The following is a 17,451-nucleotide window of genomic DNA, read 5'->3' on the forward strand; positions in this document are numbered from 1 at the left end:
GGGGGGGGACGCGGGGCGGGAGCGGTGACCGGGACCGGAGGGGACAGTTCTTCCAGGTTTGGGAAAGGGGCGGGGAGCTGAAGCGATGAGGTAATTGGAGCGGTGACCGGTCGGTCCTCGCGCGCCTCCTCGGGTCCCTGCATCGAGTTGTGAAGGCACAGGCTGGGCGCGACTCAGGCACCCTGGAGGGACTCTCCGAGGGGTGCCGGGCTGCAAACCGGAGCCCGTGAAATCCCCTCTGGGGAAGCAGAGGTGGGCCGGTTCCGATCCCGACGTTCCCTTCGGGCGTGCGGAGAAGCGTCTTAAGAGGGCTGACTCCGACCTTCACGCACGTTAACCCTCAAACCGGTTTAGCTTCGGCGTTTTGGAACCCAGCCCACCGAGCCGCGGGGATCGCCTTGGCGTGCAACTCAGGAAACTTTTAAGGGTCCTCCCCCTCAACCCCCCGTCTGCACGTGCACCCTCGCCTTTCCTGCCTGTGAAAGCTGGTGACCACCCTGCTCTCCTTTCTCTTTCTGCAGGTCCGGAAATCTGCTCAGAGCACGGAACTACCCAGCTCGAGCCTGGGTAGACGACCCGCGCACTCCTCTCGCCTCTAATTCGGGATCATTAATTTCATCGGAAATGAGGTAACCAGTGTAGGAGATAGAGAAAGCAAACCGAGCATCAGATGGCAGTTCTCGTGAATCCGCGCGGTAAGAACTTCCTCTGGACTCAGTTTTTAAAGTGCAGTTCTCAGTTCCTCGCCACCCGACCCTCCGTGGGTACCACCGCCAGGCATTAGCTGGAAGGGAAGGACTCTTCTTTGGACTGGTGGTACCTGGCCAACAGGTGTGCCACCTGGAGGAGGAGAAGGCACAGCCATGCTACAGGGAGCTCATTGCGGCGGCGTTCTCCTGGCTGCAGATAATTCTGGAAGGCCGGTAGGTGTCGGGCAACATTTGACCTTTTTCAGGTGCTTCGAACCAAATGGCTAGAAATAGAATCCCTCCACGTAAGTTTCTCTCTGAAAGTCTCCACTTGACTGCAAGTTGTATTTGAGAAATCTTTTGGCTTAATTTACTTATGATCTAACCGTTAGTCACCAACTGAAGCAGGATACAGAATCACCAAGAGAAATGTGTCAACTTTTAAACAACTGTATTGTAGAGCCAAGGTGTTGCAGAAATAAAAGCATCCTAACTAGGAAGGTGTAGTGCCCCGGAAATATTTCTCACATTTTGAAATACCATGCACATATACATGTCTATTTTAAAAGAACTACTACTGTTTACTCGTTTCTACAACTTTTTTTTTTCCCACTTAAAAATCAATGATGGTTACAGTTTAAAGCCCGGCTTGGTCTAAAGTGACATTGTTGGTCTCATTACAGCCTCTAGTGGACAATTAAAATCAGTTTCCTGAAAAGGCTCTGCCTGGCGTTGTGTTCGTTGACAAGCATTATCAAGGTGAAGGTTAATAACCGGGTAATAATATCTTTTCTCCTGAATTGGCGAGTGGGTTTCTGAAAGGAGTAGAAGCTGTAGGCTCTGCAGGGAAAAGACCTATGCTTTGTGAGGCAGGTATTATTATTACTGGCCTGTGAATAAAAAGAGAACTTCTGCTCTTCATTTCAGATTCAGACAGCTTTCATAAAAAATTAATTCATCTAAAATATTTTTATAACAGAAAATATTGGTTGCCATGTTTTTGGCTTAACTGAGATGCTTTCATTCCAGCTCCTAATCTGCAGATTGTCCAATCCACCTCCACTCTATTTTTAGACATCTTACATTTAGACAATTTGGGGTTAAAGAAAAAAGCTAATACTTTCATTATTATACTGATGCAAGCAGTTATTATAACAACCTTAGACAAATTAAAACACATAATTCAGATTACAGTTAGTCAATTAATTTAAATGTTCCCTCAAGGAAGATAAATATGTTTATTACCCAAACAGTAAGAACAATTAATAAGAACTGTGTCATTTAGTTACTTAGCCATTAAGGTTAAAACCATAATCTGCCGTTAAAATCTGTAACTATTTCTTCCTGCAAGGTCCAACATAAACATAATACTCACAATATAGTTTCATTACCTTTAGTACTGAAATGTTGTATTTTCAGATGGCAAAATATGAAATGTACAATCACAACTGGCCCTGATTTCTTTAAAAACAATACCTTCTCCAGCGAAGAAAAACTCAGTGAAAGAAGGGTTTTCAAGAAGCCAGAAAGCAACTCTGTAGTACTATGCTTCTATTCATAAACCTGGTACTACATTCATGCCAGCATGAGTTGAACTTTGCAATTAAAGGAGATTGAAAAATAAGGCCTGCTGAGCCTTCTTCCTCCTAATCTGTGTTCTGCATTGCTTGAACACTCATATCTACTTCACTGTTAGGGTAATGTCTACTTTTAAAGGTTTAAAATGGCCTATCAAGTATATTTTATATCATATAATTATATATCACATCGTACTTCTGAAAGCATAGTCTTCAGAGCAGCATCTGGAAGCTTTTTAGACCTTCAGAGAGTTCTACCCGAGACCTACTGAATCACAGTGTAACCAACATCCCTACCCCACCCCAACCCAACCCCCTACCCCACAGTGATTGCTGAGTGCATTACCCTGTCTACACTCCAGGGCTCTGTCTAGATGAATTTATTCACAAACGTGGAACTTGATTCTTCAATGTATTCCTTTTTATTCCCTTCCCTTTTATTACTTTGCACTTTTCAAATGAAAAATCATTAACATTCTATGCTTTGGTCAAACAGTACTGCATTTCAGAAGGGCCCTGAGTTATGCACAAATCTGCATCATCATTGCCAAGGGAACACTCTGTAAGGAATATACCAGGGTCTTGGACATGGAGGTTTTCTTCAGGGCAGCAGAGGGAGCACAAGAGTGCTTAATAAAGCAAGTGTACAGGCCCTTCAAATCGCAAGGGCTTTTTAATTGTAGAGTATGTCTTCATTGGACGTAGCCTCTTACACAGTTCAAAGACAAGCAAACACAAAGGGCTCAGCGGCTTGTAACAACTAAGTAATAGAATGGATTGGAAGCTAAATAGTCAGTAGCATATAGATATAATTATTTACAGTTTCAGGCTTGAATTCTTAAAGTGGGCCTCAATAGTCATACTTGAGAAAGATGCCTTATCTTTTCTACCATGAAAAATAAAGATATACAACACGGAGTAAGGCAAGTAAGAGTCACTCCTGTTTCTCTAAAAATCTTGGGGTCAATTAACTCAATATGATATCAGATAAGTTCACTTCATTTGGAATCAGATATGTTGCTGAAAGGAGAGGTATTTCTTAGTGTGTTTACTTTCACAGTCATCTTAGGGGGTTATCCTCTATGTTTGTAGAAGGGTAGATTTATGTTTCAATTATATCAATGTAGCTTTTCATACTTTTTACAGTCCTTCCACATTGCATCTTCCAGTGGTTCTGGGAGATGAATGAGATGGCTATAAAGCTCAGCCTCTAAAAAGTTTTGGAATTGGCTCATGCCTGAACAGTATTGAGTTGTTTAATGATGAACAAGTCATTAACTTATTACTAATGAACAAGTGAGTAACCCACTGATTTGTTCAGAAATGAGGGAAATCATAGAGGTTGAAGACCCAGCAACATGTTCTTTATAGTTTTTAAGACTTTTCGAGTTATCAGATAGTAAATATTTAATAATTGAATATTTAAATGAGAAACTTATGAACAACAGAGACAGTCTTCATTCTCGAGCTATATTTTTATGTGTTTATCACTTATTTACCAGCAGCTGTTCATTTTGCATTTACAATAACGAGGCCCTGAGACTATAAAGATGAGTAAGACATTTCCGTCTGCAAGGAGCTCATAGCAAAACAAACCTTATCTTTTGAAAAATGTCTATTTTTACCATGATAAAACTTAAAAGATTCATAGTTAATTGTTCCAGTACCTCTCAGAAGCAGTATATTGATCAGACTTCCGAATACAAGGCTCAAACACTAGGATCATTGAAAATGTGGTTGGGGATCAGGGAATTGTGTAAATCATCAGCCAAAGTTATTTATAAAGCTAATATTAATATTTCAAATTTGTAAAACAACCAAAATGTAAAGATACAACATATATTTTATCTGATATCCTTGCCTATCCAAAACAGAAAAAAAAAATCACAGTAAATTTAAATGGTCAGCATTTAATAATTTATATCTTTTTCTTAAAAAATTGCTAAAAAGAATTTCCTCCAAGCTAAAGAAAGATCTGCCAAATTTCAACCTGCAGCAATTTGTTATGGTTGTGTAATAAAACCCCCAAAGTTAGTAGAAACACTGACAGTTCTTTAACCACGGTATTATAAGGAGAGTGGTAGCCTATATATATCATTTAAAAATCTGAGCAAACCATAGTATGCTTACAAAACCAATATGCTTTCCTTAGACTGCACTTCCAAATAAAGCTGAGAGACCAGAGAAGTAAAATAAACTAAAAACAAAAGTGAAAACCACTCACACAATAGACTCTGAGGTCAACTCACCACACCCAAACTGAAGTCACTGGGCTCTGTTCTTGGCATGGAGACTCTTAAAAGACATGCTTCTGAATCAGCTTTCTTGACCCTCCACTAAACTGTGGCACCACAGGCTTCTGGGTAATGAATGTGAGATCAGCAATAGTCAAGAGTGAAATTAAAATCATTGTGTTTAAACATCTGCTGACAGTTTATGACTTAATAGTACGCATATTAGGCAATTTTAAATAAGATTCTGTCTACAGTGAAAACAAAAGCAAGTGCTTTAGCATAGGTCCTGCTGCTGCTGCTGAGTCGCTTCAGTCGTGTCCGACTCTGTGCGACCCCATAGACGGCAGCCCACCAGGCTCCCCCGTCCCTGGGATTCTCCAGGCAAGAACACTGGAGTGGGTTGCCATTTCCTCCTCCAATAGCATAGGTCTAGTACTGTCCAATATGATTGTTAAGCACTTGAGATGGGCTGTAATTGTAAAATATACCTTGGATTTTAAAGACTTGAAACATATACGTACATACACATGCACATATATACACATAAATTCATATAGTATCTCAATGTTTATATTGATTAAATGTTAAAATGAAAATATTCTACATATATTAGGTTAAATTAAAATATTGTTAAAATTAACTTACCTGTTTCTTTTTACATTTTACTGTGACTACTATAAGATTTACAATGACATGTGTCCATTATGTTTCTAATGGACAGCACTAGTAAAGACATTGGGGCTGGGGAGGTGTAGGAATTAGTTCTAAGAACCATAGTTGGAGACCTTATTGCAGTAGTGTAGTAGGTAATTTCGGAGAAGGCGATGGCACCCCACTCCAGCACTCTTGCCTGGAAAATCCCATGGACAGAGGAGCCTGGTAGGCTGCAGTCCATGGGGTCACGAAGAGTCGGACACAACTGAGTGACTTCACTTTCACTTTTCACTTTCATGCATTGGAGAAGGAAATGGCAACCCACTCCAGTGTTCTTGCCTGGAGAAGAATCCCAGGGACGGGGGAGCCTGGTGGGCTGCCGTCTATGGGGTCATACAGAGTCGGACACAACTGAAGCGACTTAGCAGCAGCAGTAGGTAATCTGGTTACTTTTCTACCTTCCTGAGATTCCCCCCTTGCAGTGTATAACACTGACCTTGAAAAGTGAGTGTTAGTCACTCAGTCATGTCTGACTCTTTGGGACCCCATGAACTGCAGCCTGCCAGGCTCCCCTGTCCATGGAATTCTCCAGGCAAGAATACTGGAGTGGGTTGCCATTCCCTTCTCCAGAGGATCTTCCTGACCCAGGGATTGAACCCAGGTCTCCTGCATTGCGGGCAGATTCTTTACCAACTAAGTCACCCGGGAAGCCCAACATGGACTTTACCCCTTATTAAAATGATCTGTGAGAGTAAGCTATTGGTAAATGCATAATCCTGAGATATGCTATGGGCCAGCAAACAAAAATTTGTTAGGCTTTATGTTAGACTAAAAATTTGTTAAGAGTCAGTCTCTCGGGGTGGGGTAGGGACAGGCCTCAGATACTTTGCCACCCTGGGAAGCTGATGGAAAACTTGTTCTCTGTTTTAGAAAGCACACACTTTCTGGAGTGACAGCTGAATGGTTGAGGGTGACATCTTTTAATAAGAAATGGCTTTAGGCGTGGATAATGAAAAGTATACAGTTACTGCTTCACTAGAAAACAAATCAAAGCTAAAAGGAAATCTGTGGGGTTGTTTTTTTTTTAACAATTTCTAATATATTTAGTACAATAGGACATGTCCAGAAAAGAGATGAATTTTAACCATTACCATTTATTTTGCAAGCAAGACCTAGATACATTTTCATCAATATAAGTATTATCAACATTGAATGTACTGCAGTGACTTATGAAGTAACAGAATTTGTGGTTTTATGCATCTATAGAACATAGCTCTTCTTATATGAAATTAAAATGAACATTTTAAGGCTCAGAATGAGTGAATTGAACTTTGCTCAGTATTGGCCAGGAGCATTTGGAAAGCTATTAAAAGCACATCATTAACAACTTGGCATTTTGTTTCCTCGAAAGAAATATATTTTCCAAATTAAAACCAAAGCCCAAAGCCACCATTGTTTACACTTAAGATAGAGGCTGTTGATAGGTTGTGAGGGTAAAGCTTGGGGTGCCTTCAAACTAAGATCAGGGAGAACAATAGCCATCACATTGTTATTCTGACTTCAAGACATTAAAACACATAGCTATAAGCTCTTACCGTGCCTTTGTTTTTCTTGAGTCTGTTTCGGCTAGGAAAAGCTGATCCAAATGCAGGTCAGAGTTTAAGACAATTATTTTATGAGGAATTTACCAAGTTTACCCCAAAGAGGAAGAGTCAGAGAAAAATGCATTGGCAAACTTTGCCTTTTGACATAAACAAGTAGAGGAAACTGTCCGTGTCAGGATTTCAGCAGGGTTTGTCAGGCAGTTTGTTATTTGCAGAAGCCCTGTGCGGCAGGGCCGCTCCACAGTTTAACTGCTGGGTAACTTTGGGGAGCTCTCAAGACTGATGACTGAAGATCCAAATTTGCTTTGTGCCCTGGCACTGACACGGAGCTTTTGCTCCTGCTGTCCATGCTCTCTGACCGAGCCGACTAATAGCACTCAGGCTTCAACTGTAAATTACAAACAATCCCTTTTTAAGTACAAAATGAATGCACAGAATGGAAGACCCTGTCAGCTAGAATGCAAGTAAATCAAGTAGAAAAAGACAAACGGTTCACTCACACCACTTACAGCCAGATTCTTATTCTGCTAGCCATACTGTCATGGGAGAACTTTTCTTTTTTTGTCAGATAAAAAGAGAAATTAATACGCCCATTGTAATTCTAATCAACATGCCAGCCATCAACGGAAGCATCTCCTCTGAAAGCCGATCAGGCTTCAAGGTGATGCTTCCCAACCCCTCCCCCTACCTCTGGTTTAAAACTTGTAGCTGAAATACCAATAGTAAGACCATGTGACCCCAGCACTCCCAGCGCCAGCTTTTCTGCAGTCAATTTCATAATGACTTCGCTCCGCCTCTCAGCTCAGCACTTCCTTCCCCCTCACTCCTCTCGCCCCCACCCCCAGCAATGAATCATCGCGCATTTAAAGAGACTTAGATGACCCAGCGTGAACTTTACTGGCATCCTGTACATTCTTATGCCAAAAAAGGGAGTTGCTCTGTGGCAGAAACCTCGCCAGATCCCGGTGCTGATCTGAGAGGCAGCGAGATTGGGAGCTTATCTAGGAAGATCAGTGAGGAGTTAATTTTCCTAGATCCTGGTGGTGATTCAGAATTGCCTATCTCAGTTCACGATCAGGTTTTTAAGAACCCAGTTCAGCTCTCTGTGCAGAAAGGAATATATCACAGAAAAAAATGTTGGCACATCTCCTTTATGTAATCAGGGCAGAGGAATTTATACCACATCAGCCTTTTGATTTCTTCAGATCTGGCTGAGGGCGGGGTTTCCATATTTGTGCTTTGGCAAATGTGTCCAAGAACGAACTCCGCCTTAGAGATGCTCCTAGAGTTCCTCAGGTTACTGTGTGCTGATTTGTGCATTTATCAAAACCAGAAACATCTCTGCCTCTTCCTTTCTTTAATACCATTTCTTAGTAATAGAGATTAAGCAGACAATCTGGGCGTTGCTTTTAGACACTCTTCACCCTACTTAAGGCGTAAAGGGATCGCCTAAATAACATTGTGTTTTTCCATATACTTTCTCCCTACCTGGGAAGCCCTTCTCTGCAGGGTAATTTTTATTCCCATCCTCCAGGATCCAGCTCAAGCACCAACATTTCTGCGAAGTCTTTCCTGATTATCACAAGAGTTTGTGGCTCTGCCCAACGTGTGAGTCAGCTAAGTGCTATTTTCTTATTCTTTTTATTTATACAATTTTTTTTTTAACTCTGACAGAAAAGAAAAAAATCAGGGCCGTAAGCACAGATGGAAAGAGTCTCCTAAATGAGAGCGTCTCTTATCTAATATTTCCTGTTACTCCCAAACCCGTCTGACCTCCACTTACAATTTCACATGTCACTGTTTTCCTTTTATTGCTCCATTTATGTGGCACCCCAACTAGTCAGTTCTCCCTGCGAGTTCCCATTGTTGTGGGTTGACTTGTGTTCCCGGAGAGATATATTAGTCCCCAGTGCCGTGAGTATGGCTTTATTTGGAAATAGAGTCTCTCCACATAGGTGGCGCTAGTGGTGAAAACCCACCTACAATGCAGAAGACACCAGAGACGCTGGTTCCCTCCCTGGGTTGGGAAGATCTGCTGGAGGAAGGCATAGCAGCCCACTCCAGTATTCTTGCCTGGAGAATCCCATGGACAGAGGAGCCTGGTGGGCTACAGTCCATAGGGTCCCAAAGAGTCAGACATGACTGAAGTGATTTAGCATGTACAGATGTAATTAGTTGAGATAAAGTCTTACTGGATTAGGGTGGACCCTATGTCCAATATGACTACTGTCCTCCTAAGAACAGGAGTCACAGAAGAGACATGGGGGAGAAGGAGCAGCCACATGAAGACGGAGGCAGAGACTGGAGCTATGCTCCCCCCAGCCAAGGAAAGCCAAGAATGGCCAGAAACCACGGAGAGCTAGAAGAAGCAAGGAAAGATTCTTCCGTAAAGCCTCAGAGGGAACAGGTCCCTGCTGACACCTTGACGTTAGGCTTCTGGTCTCCAGAATTGTGGGAGAATAAATTTCTCTTGTTTGGGGCCACCCAATTTTTTTTTTACCACAGCCCCAGGAAATTCAGACACCGTTTGTACAAGAGCAATGGCAACAGATGCGTTGCATTCTTTCTTGTCTGTATTTACATAGATGGCCCACTGTCTTCCCTCTATAGATACACATCGGTAATCAGTTCTGGATGTGTGTTTGCTCTTCTAGCCATGACCACAACAATAAACAAAAGTTGCAGTGGAATAGGAAAGCTGGCAAGAGAGTTCTAGAACTACCTTCCCATCCTCCCAGAAACACCCGGCTTCTGGCCCAGGCACAGAGGTTGCAGAGGTCTGAGATAGACCTGTCTCCTCCCACACTGGGCCACAGCTCAAAGGTCTTCCCAGGGCTCCTCGGCTCCCTCTACTGGTGCCAGGATGCCACAGCAGCTCTCCTCTTGAGGAGTGGCATTTCAGGGACTTCCCTGGTGGTCCAGTGGCTAAGCCTCCGCACTCCCAATGCAGGAGACCTGGGTTCCATTCCTGGTCAAGGAACTAGATCCCGAATGCTGCAACTGAGAGTTCACATGCTGCAACCAAAGATCCTGCGTGCCACAATGAAGATGGGAGATCCTGTGTGCAGCACTTAAGACCCACGGCAGCCAAATAAATAAACAAATATTTAAAAAATAAATAGATAAAACTTTAAAAGAAAAAGAAGTGGTATTTCTCTGTGTGGAGTAGGGGTGAGGAAAATACTAAAAACACAATTAATTGTTTGGCACGGAGGAGGAAATACAACCCCCAAAACTGCTGCCCTTTTTGTAAACTGTTCATTTGAGTCTTATAAAAGTCCTTAGGAAAAACTCAGTCTGAGTCCCATCTTTCAAAAGCACATCCGGAAGCTCGTTGGTTTCAAGAGGCTTCCCCCAGCAGGTGGAGGGAGGCCTTCCACTGGAGCCTAGAATCCCTAAGTGTCTGTTCTCAGAGTCTCCGTGAGAAGGATGGTACAGTCCTCACACACTCATCTCAGGAAATGGCAGCTCCGTCCTTCCAAGGGCTCAGGCCAAGAAGCACCTTGACTCCTCTCTTTCTTTCACACCCCCACATCCAACCTGCCGCCAAATCCAATTTTTACCCTCTAAAAATGTATCCGGACCATTTCTCACCACCTGGGCTGCTGCTGCTGGAGCGGAACCACCACCACCCTTCATCAGAATGTTCGGACTGAACTCCTAAATCCTCTCTCTGCTTCCACCGTGTCGGCCTCAGGCCTGACTGGGGCGTCTGCGTGAGGTGATGCCACAGCTTTGCTCGAAAGCATGTGAAATGTCATCTTCCACCTGGAGTCAAAGTCCTCCCGTGACCTCCGAGGTTGCACACCGTCGGGATGCCCTCTGTCTTTCAGATCCCCTGCCTCTCTCTCTCCTCCTCAGTCCCACAGCTCCGGCCCCAAACAAACCAGGTGCTCCCTTGCCTCCGGGCCTTTCCTACTTGCTAGTCCTTTGGCTTGGAATGCTGAATATCCACATGGCTCGCTCCATCACTTTCTTCAGCGTTTTTGCTTAGGAAATTAAAAACCTCCCAGCAAAGCCTGCTCTGACCACCCTACTTAAAACTGGACCCCTGACTTTCCTGATCCACTTTGCTCTGCTCTGTTATTCCATCGATGTGTTACCTTAGAACGTTCTGAGTCATTTCCTTTATTTATTTTTTGTCAAGAGCAGAGGTTTTATCTGTTGTATTCACAGATAAACCCCAAATATCTAGAACAGTCCTTGGCACACGACAGACTAAAGGTTTATCAACCATTTAAATGAATTAATGAGTCAGTAATATTTTTCAGGACCTACTATGTGCAAAGTTTTAAGTTCTAGCACAATGATTCCCTCATTATAAGCTAATCCAAAACCAACGCATTGTGTCCACATGTTCTATTGATCTTTGACTTAATCATATCTGGTACGCCTAGTAAGACTGGATCAGAAAGAGCTGAATTCATAGTCAGGCTCAGATTTGTGAAGGACTTTTTAAAAACAAAATTTGAAACCAGAATTGAAGACAATGTACAAACCTGACAGCAAGTTTTGAGGAAAAACAGAAAAAGCATAGCGCCAGCTTTCAGTAATAATAATTGTTAAAAGCTGCCATTTATCAAGCTGTTATTCTGTGCCAGGCAACGTGGGGAGAGCTTGGCAGATGTCATTTCATCTAAATCCCCACCGCAGTCCGGTGAGCTTGAGATCATGCTTCCCATTTCTTTGATGATTAAACTGAGGCTGGCAGTTTAAGGGGACCTGCCCAAGGTCCAAGCTCACCCAGCACTGGTTTCAAGGTAGGAAGCTATCCACTTACACAGCCTGAGAGTTTTTAACAAGTCATTACCTGAATGATACAGGCCAAGTGGAGTCGTAACACTGCATTGTAATTATTTTGGCTAAAGCAACACTTTTAGTACAACTCTCTATTAGATTTTACTTTTGAGTGAATAATATATGTCCCAGAAATTAAAACTAGTGATGCTTATTGAGGACTGAATATTCCTACATAAGCCAAGTGGCTTCAAAGCAACCTAACTGGTTTCCCAACTTGCCAAACCATACTCCAGCTTATGACTTTTATCCATGCTGCTACATGGCTGCCATGACTCTCACTTGAAGCCCGTGGTCACATTCTGAGGACCCTTTCCTCTCAGAAATTGTGTCTGGAATCTGACACATTCCATCATAGTAAGGTCTAAATAGATTGTACAGGGCCCACATGAGTTTCCAAGCCTAACTGAAAGTTTAATTTCCTTTCTGTTGACCTGGGTTTGACTTCTCTTGTTCTACTCTTGAACTTCCCAAAGCCCACTGTCACCAGAACTCAAGGCCAGGATCTCAAAGTAACCTGGCCATACAAAGGCGTATAAAACACTACCACCTGTTCACAGACTCACTCCACTTTATATTTGCAGGAAACAATCCTAGAAGCTGAAATACTTCCAGAGTTCAACAGTCTGGGAAATTTAAAAGAGGGAGGAAAAAAGCCCTTCATCCAAAGATCTGAGGACAGAACTCTGTTCTTTGAGGATGGGAGGAGGTAAGAAGACCCTATTCATGGCTGCAGGAGAGGAAAAGAGCCCCACAAGGAAACTACCAACAGATGGTAAATACATTTTTAATTCTTCTGTCATACTGTGTGGACTTGTACACATTTGTCCTGCTGTGTTAGGCTCCAGAAATAGCTAGCCATGGAATTGCAGAACAGTTCGGCTGCAATTTGAGATTTAGGAAACCATGCTGGCTGACAAAACAGGAAAGGCTCATAGTAGGATGGAGTGGATTTGCTCCCAGTTTGCAGCTCTTCCATGTGGCATCCGCTGTAGCTCTTAGTGCAGAAGAGTCTCTCACATGTCAGGTCTCATTGATGACGTTTTAAAACATACTATTTCAAATGGTCCCCCGAGCTCTAGTTACAATTATTCAACACTGACATGATCCACTCGGTAACTCCCAAAGGTTAAAAGGAGTGCAATCCATTTATTTATGGATTCTGAGTCTTCCGGGGAACATCACAAACACATATGGCAGCCTGGAGCCCTAAACCTAGCTTTTCTCATACTTTTTGTTTTGATCTAGTGTTCCCATGGAACATCATGGGAATTCTAATGCCAGGAAAAAAACCAAATATGATAATGGATTTCTCTGAAAGGAACCTAGGGAGATAGGATGTTAAAGCACATTCAGTTGACTCTGGATCTAAGAAGTGACCTGAGATGGGTACTGGGAAATGAGTTAGGTTCCCAGTCCCATCACCATCTCTCAGTGCATCAGCAAGAAAGAAAAAGTGGATATGGAATAATGGGGAGAGGGTGGGCTATTCCTTAATCATGATCTAGAAATATAACTTACACAATTGCTAGACCTGGAAGGATCCTTACAGAATCTAGTTCAATTTTTTTTCCTTTCATTTTATAGACAGGAATCACCGCCAAAGAGTTGCAAGAAATTGGCAGAGACTATACTGGTTGGTGGCAAATTCAGTTCTGGAACCCAAGACATCTATTTCTCGGTTCAACGTGTGTTCTGTTTTAACACCCACGGACATTTCCGTGATAAGCAAAGTCCAATTCTAGAAGACCTTTCTCATGGTAATCTTCCCTCTTGAGTTCTTGTAAGAGGATAGAATCTCTGACTGGTCTGTGAATGTTTGTAGATATTCTTTATAGCTAAGCTTTCAAGTTTAAATATTTGGGGTTAATTTTTGTTCTAAGCCCCTGGGGACTGTGTCTAGATTATATAGCTATCACACAATTTGGCCCAGCTGGGATCCTCTTTTCATGAAATAGCAAGGAAGACTGGTACATAGGGATTAAGAAGCATTGGCAAAAGAGAGCAGTCTTAATGCAATGACTTCCCACCCCGAGCTTTACTGGCCTAAGAATTTCTCCTGGCCTTAACTGAAGAGAGGGGTGTGCGTGTGTGCTAAGTCGCTTCAGTCGTGTCTTATTCTTTGTAACCTCATAGACTGTAGCCCGCCAGGCTCCTCTGCCCATGGAATTCTCCAAGCAAGATTACTGGAGTGGGTTGCTATGCCCTCCTCCAGGGGAATCTTCCTGACCCAGGGATCAAACCCATCTCTCTCACATCTCCTGCACTGGCAGGCGGGTTCTTTACTGATAGCACTGGAAGAGAGGGGTAGGTAAGAGCAAAAAGGGGTTTTTATCTTCTTAGTGAAGGAACTGAGAAGGCAATGGCACCCCACTCCAGTACTCTTGCCTGGAAAATCCCATGGACAGAGGAGCCTGGTGGGCTTCAGTCCATGGGGTCGCTAAGAGTCAGACACGACTGTGCGACTTCACTTTCACTTTTCACTTTCATGCATTGGAGAAGGAAGTGGCAACCCACTCCAGTGTTCTTGCCTGGAGAATCCCAGGGACGGGGGAGCTGGTAGGCTGCCGTCTGTGGGGTCGCACAGAGTCGGACATGACTGAAGCGACTTAGCAGCAGCAGCAGCAGTGAAAGGAAGTACACTGAAACAGTTCAGAACTTCTCAATTTGTTGAAATCTTGATTTTGCTTATTTTAAGTTTATATAATACTAATTATATCCTTGTTTGAATGTCCTATATATTCATAGATCATTTTTTCCAGTGGGTACATGTTTGTTAACAAAAACTATTCTCAATCAACTATTATAAAAAATGTTATTTTTTGCTGTTTGTTTTTTTTTTAAGAAAGTTAATCAGTAATTCATGGCTACTTTAGCAATAAAGTCTTCTAAATTTTGCATTTTTATTCAGCCTTTTAATTTCTTGTTCCTGCATGTGATTTTGGCAATGTTTTATTCTATTTTTACGGTGGAGAAATATTGGCATTCTTTGCTTTGAGAATCAATTTGACCCTTTTGACTACTCTGGCTAGTTTTACTGGCTCTCTCCATTGTCTGGTTACAGATTTGTGGGTGGGGGGAGGGTAGAATTATCTTAAGTGAATTATTTCTAGGGAAGCAGTAATAAAGGCACACTTCAGGTTATTTCATTCCTGTGATCCAAATTTGATTATCTAGCTGATATCACTGGGGACATTTGCAGCTTTAATAATTACATCTCAAGGCCTAAAGAAAAAAAGAAGAAAAATTACATTTACTACATATTCACATGCAGCCTTTCAGAGACTTACCAGAGCCTTTCAGAGACAAACTGAAAGCCTGTTTGGCTGCTTTAAAAAAAAAAAAAAAATAGATTGATATCAAGATTCTGCTTTAAGAGTTCAAGCTCAGTTGACACTTTGTTCTTTCAAAAAAAAAAACCCAAAAGCTAGATTTAAACAACTGTTTTGGTAGAAGGGTTTAGTATTGCTTATCTGAAAGAGTGAAAAACCCAAGCTATTGATTTTACCTTTCCTTTTGGAGGACAGTTTTAGGATTTTTTTTTTTTTTTTGGCCCCCAGAAAGTTTTGAGGCTCTGATTCATGTTAAAAGTGCCTTGTTCCATTATAAACCAACACAGCTTTGAAGCTGTCTCCACTTCTAGGTCAAGGGCTCTCCCTGTGGCCAGATGCCAGTTTTATCCTTGGACTCTCATGATCCTCGGAAATAAATCAACTTTCCAGTAAAATCCTATGACTGCTCTGTTTTACATAAAAGTGTGCAGCCTGGGGCTGTGATATTATTTTGTATTTTAGGTGGAGAAGAAGGGAAAGAAAACATTCATTATTGCTGAGAGACAACTCCAAATGGAGCCATAATTATGGATATCAGAGGGCAGCTGGGTACCATACTCACTTTCCCAGCAGTACCTAGAACCCCAAAGCTTATTATTGATGTGGAAACAAACACACAGATGACTGTGAAGTGTTCTAATCCACATGTGGCAAGGGTCAATACAGTCCCTGAGTTAAGAAAGCACTGAGTAGGTTGCCTCTTAGGTCAAAATTTCTTCCTTGTGGCAGGAAAAAAAAAAAAAAAGAATGAATTACTACTAAACATAGCAATACAGATGAATCTCGAAATGTTGAAAAATAAAAGCGGCTACACGTGAAATAAGGTCTCCTGTATTGTTCCACTTGTATAAAATTCAAAATCATACAAGACTAATCTATCATGTTAGAACTAAATATATAGTTTACTTTTGATGAGGGAAAGGATCATGCCAGATAAGGGGCATGAAGATGCTTCCAGGAGGCCAGAAAATGCCATTTCTTGACCCAGGTGTTGGACCCAGAGGTGGGTTCACTTTGTGGTAATCCATTAAGCCATATACCTGTGATCTGGGTGGTTTTTACTATAAGAATGATTTACTTCAATTTAAAAGTTTAAAAATAATATTCACATTGGGAAAGACAAATTTAAGACATATTAGAAAAGCATTCTGCTAATTAAATATTGGATATTTATATTTGTAGAGGAAAAATAGACAATTCAAATGAGCTAAAGGAAAAAAACGTGCAAAACTTCAGTGTAGGACGATGGGAACACTCCCACCCTGCTGCAGAGAGTATTCATTGCTACTGCTGCATTTGGCTTTATCTATTAAAGATATACACATCTGGTGACCCAGATTCCCATCCCTGGGTGTATATCCAATAGAAGTACGTGCATGTGAACACCAAAAGAATAGCAACTCCATTCATAATGGCCCCAAACTGAAAACAAGTTGTCTACCAACAGTAGAGTAGATAAAACGTGGTATTATTATATCCAGCCTTGGAATACTATACAGCCTTTCAAAAGGAATGAACCATAATACCCTTCGCATAAATGAAGCTGAGAAATCTAATGTTAAAAGATAGAAGTTTAAAAAAAAGGCATATGTTCCCGTTTACTTAAAGTCCAAAAAATAAGAAAAGATAAATACGTGAAAATATCAATACACACTTAGGTGGAAAAACTAAAGAAAAGGAAAAAAGAAGTTATCATAAAAGTAAGGGTGCTGGGGAGAGGGTGGGTTGTGAGTGGGAAGGGGTGGATGGACAGCCCCTGGGCCATATTCAATTTCTTGATTTGAGTAATGGTTATGTGAGGGCTCACATAATAAAAATTTATGAAATTATACTTTTATATATCATACACTTTCTCTAATGTATATTTCACAATAAAAAGGGTATAAAAATCACATGAAACCCAATTACTCAGAGATAGTTATCAATTTAACACTTTTATATGTATATTTTCCAGACCTTCTTTAATGCAATATGTACATCTTACCCACACGGCTTTGTAGCCTTTAATTTTCGTTTTCTTTAATGATTGGATCTCCCAGAAGAAACTCTTGGGTTTTTTTGTTTTCAATTTCCATTTAATTTTAACTAAGAGTAAATATCATACAAGCTTTATGCCCCTTTGGAAGGCTAAAGCCATGGAGTGGCTTTCAGGAAATTAGGTTGCTTTAACCTAAGCTACAGTGATTCATAAACCAATCTGCAGGATTTTGTCGTAGCTCATGGGAGACTTTTACTTCTCTGTTAATAATGCTGCAGCTTCAAAAGAGAAAAGCCTCTTTCCACCTCTTCGGTGTGCTGCCTCTTCAAAAGGAAAGGCCAGCCAGTGAGGGGAAAGGCCAGTATGGGAGTGGTCAGGAGGCTTGCAGGGAGGAGGAGGTCACCCTAAAATGTATTCTAATACTCATCATGCTGATCCTGACCTAGGAAATATTATAAAGTACTGAAATCGAACAAAAAATGATCCAGATGCTTTAAAAAAAAAAGTTGTTCCGTTGCTCTCCTTGCCCAGAGGGCAGTCCAAGTTTCCTTCCCTCTGCCTGGAACACGCTGCTCCTCCCCATCGC

General features: G+C 41.7%; 1 long non-coding RNA gene across 2 annotated transcripts; it reads left to right on the forward strand.

Moving 5' to 3' along the window:
* Positions 1 to 11: 11 nt before the first annotated feature.
* Positions 12 to 13,962, forward strand: LOC104995068. Of its 2 annotated transcripts, XR_826027.1 has the most exons (4): positions 12 to 923; positions 8,293 to 8,366; positions 12,140 to 12,330; positions 13,143 to 13,962. It is a non-coding gene; the product is annotated as an uncharacterized LOC104995068 (long non-coding RNA). The 2 variants fall into 2 exon arrangements; XR_826026.1 differs by lacking the exon at positions 8,293 to 8,366.
* Positions 13,963 to 17,451: the final 3,489 nt, after the last annotated feature.

Source organism: Bison bison, unplaced genomic scaffold, assembly GCF_000754665.1.
Source record: "Bison bison bison isolate TAMUID 2011002044 unplaced genomic scaffold, Bison_UMD1.0 scf7180017864274, whole genome shotgun sequence".
In the NCBI taxonomy this organism is placed as follows: domain Eukaryota; kingdom Metazoa; phylum Chordata; class Mammalia; order Artiodactyla; family Bovidae; genus Bison; species Bison bison.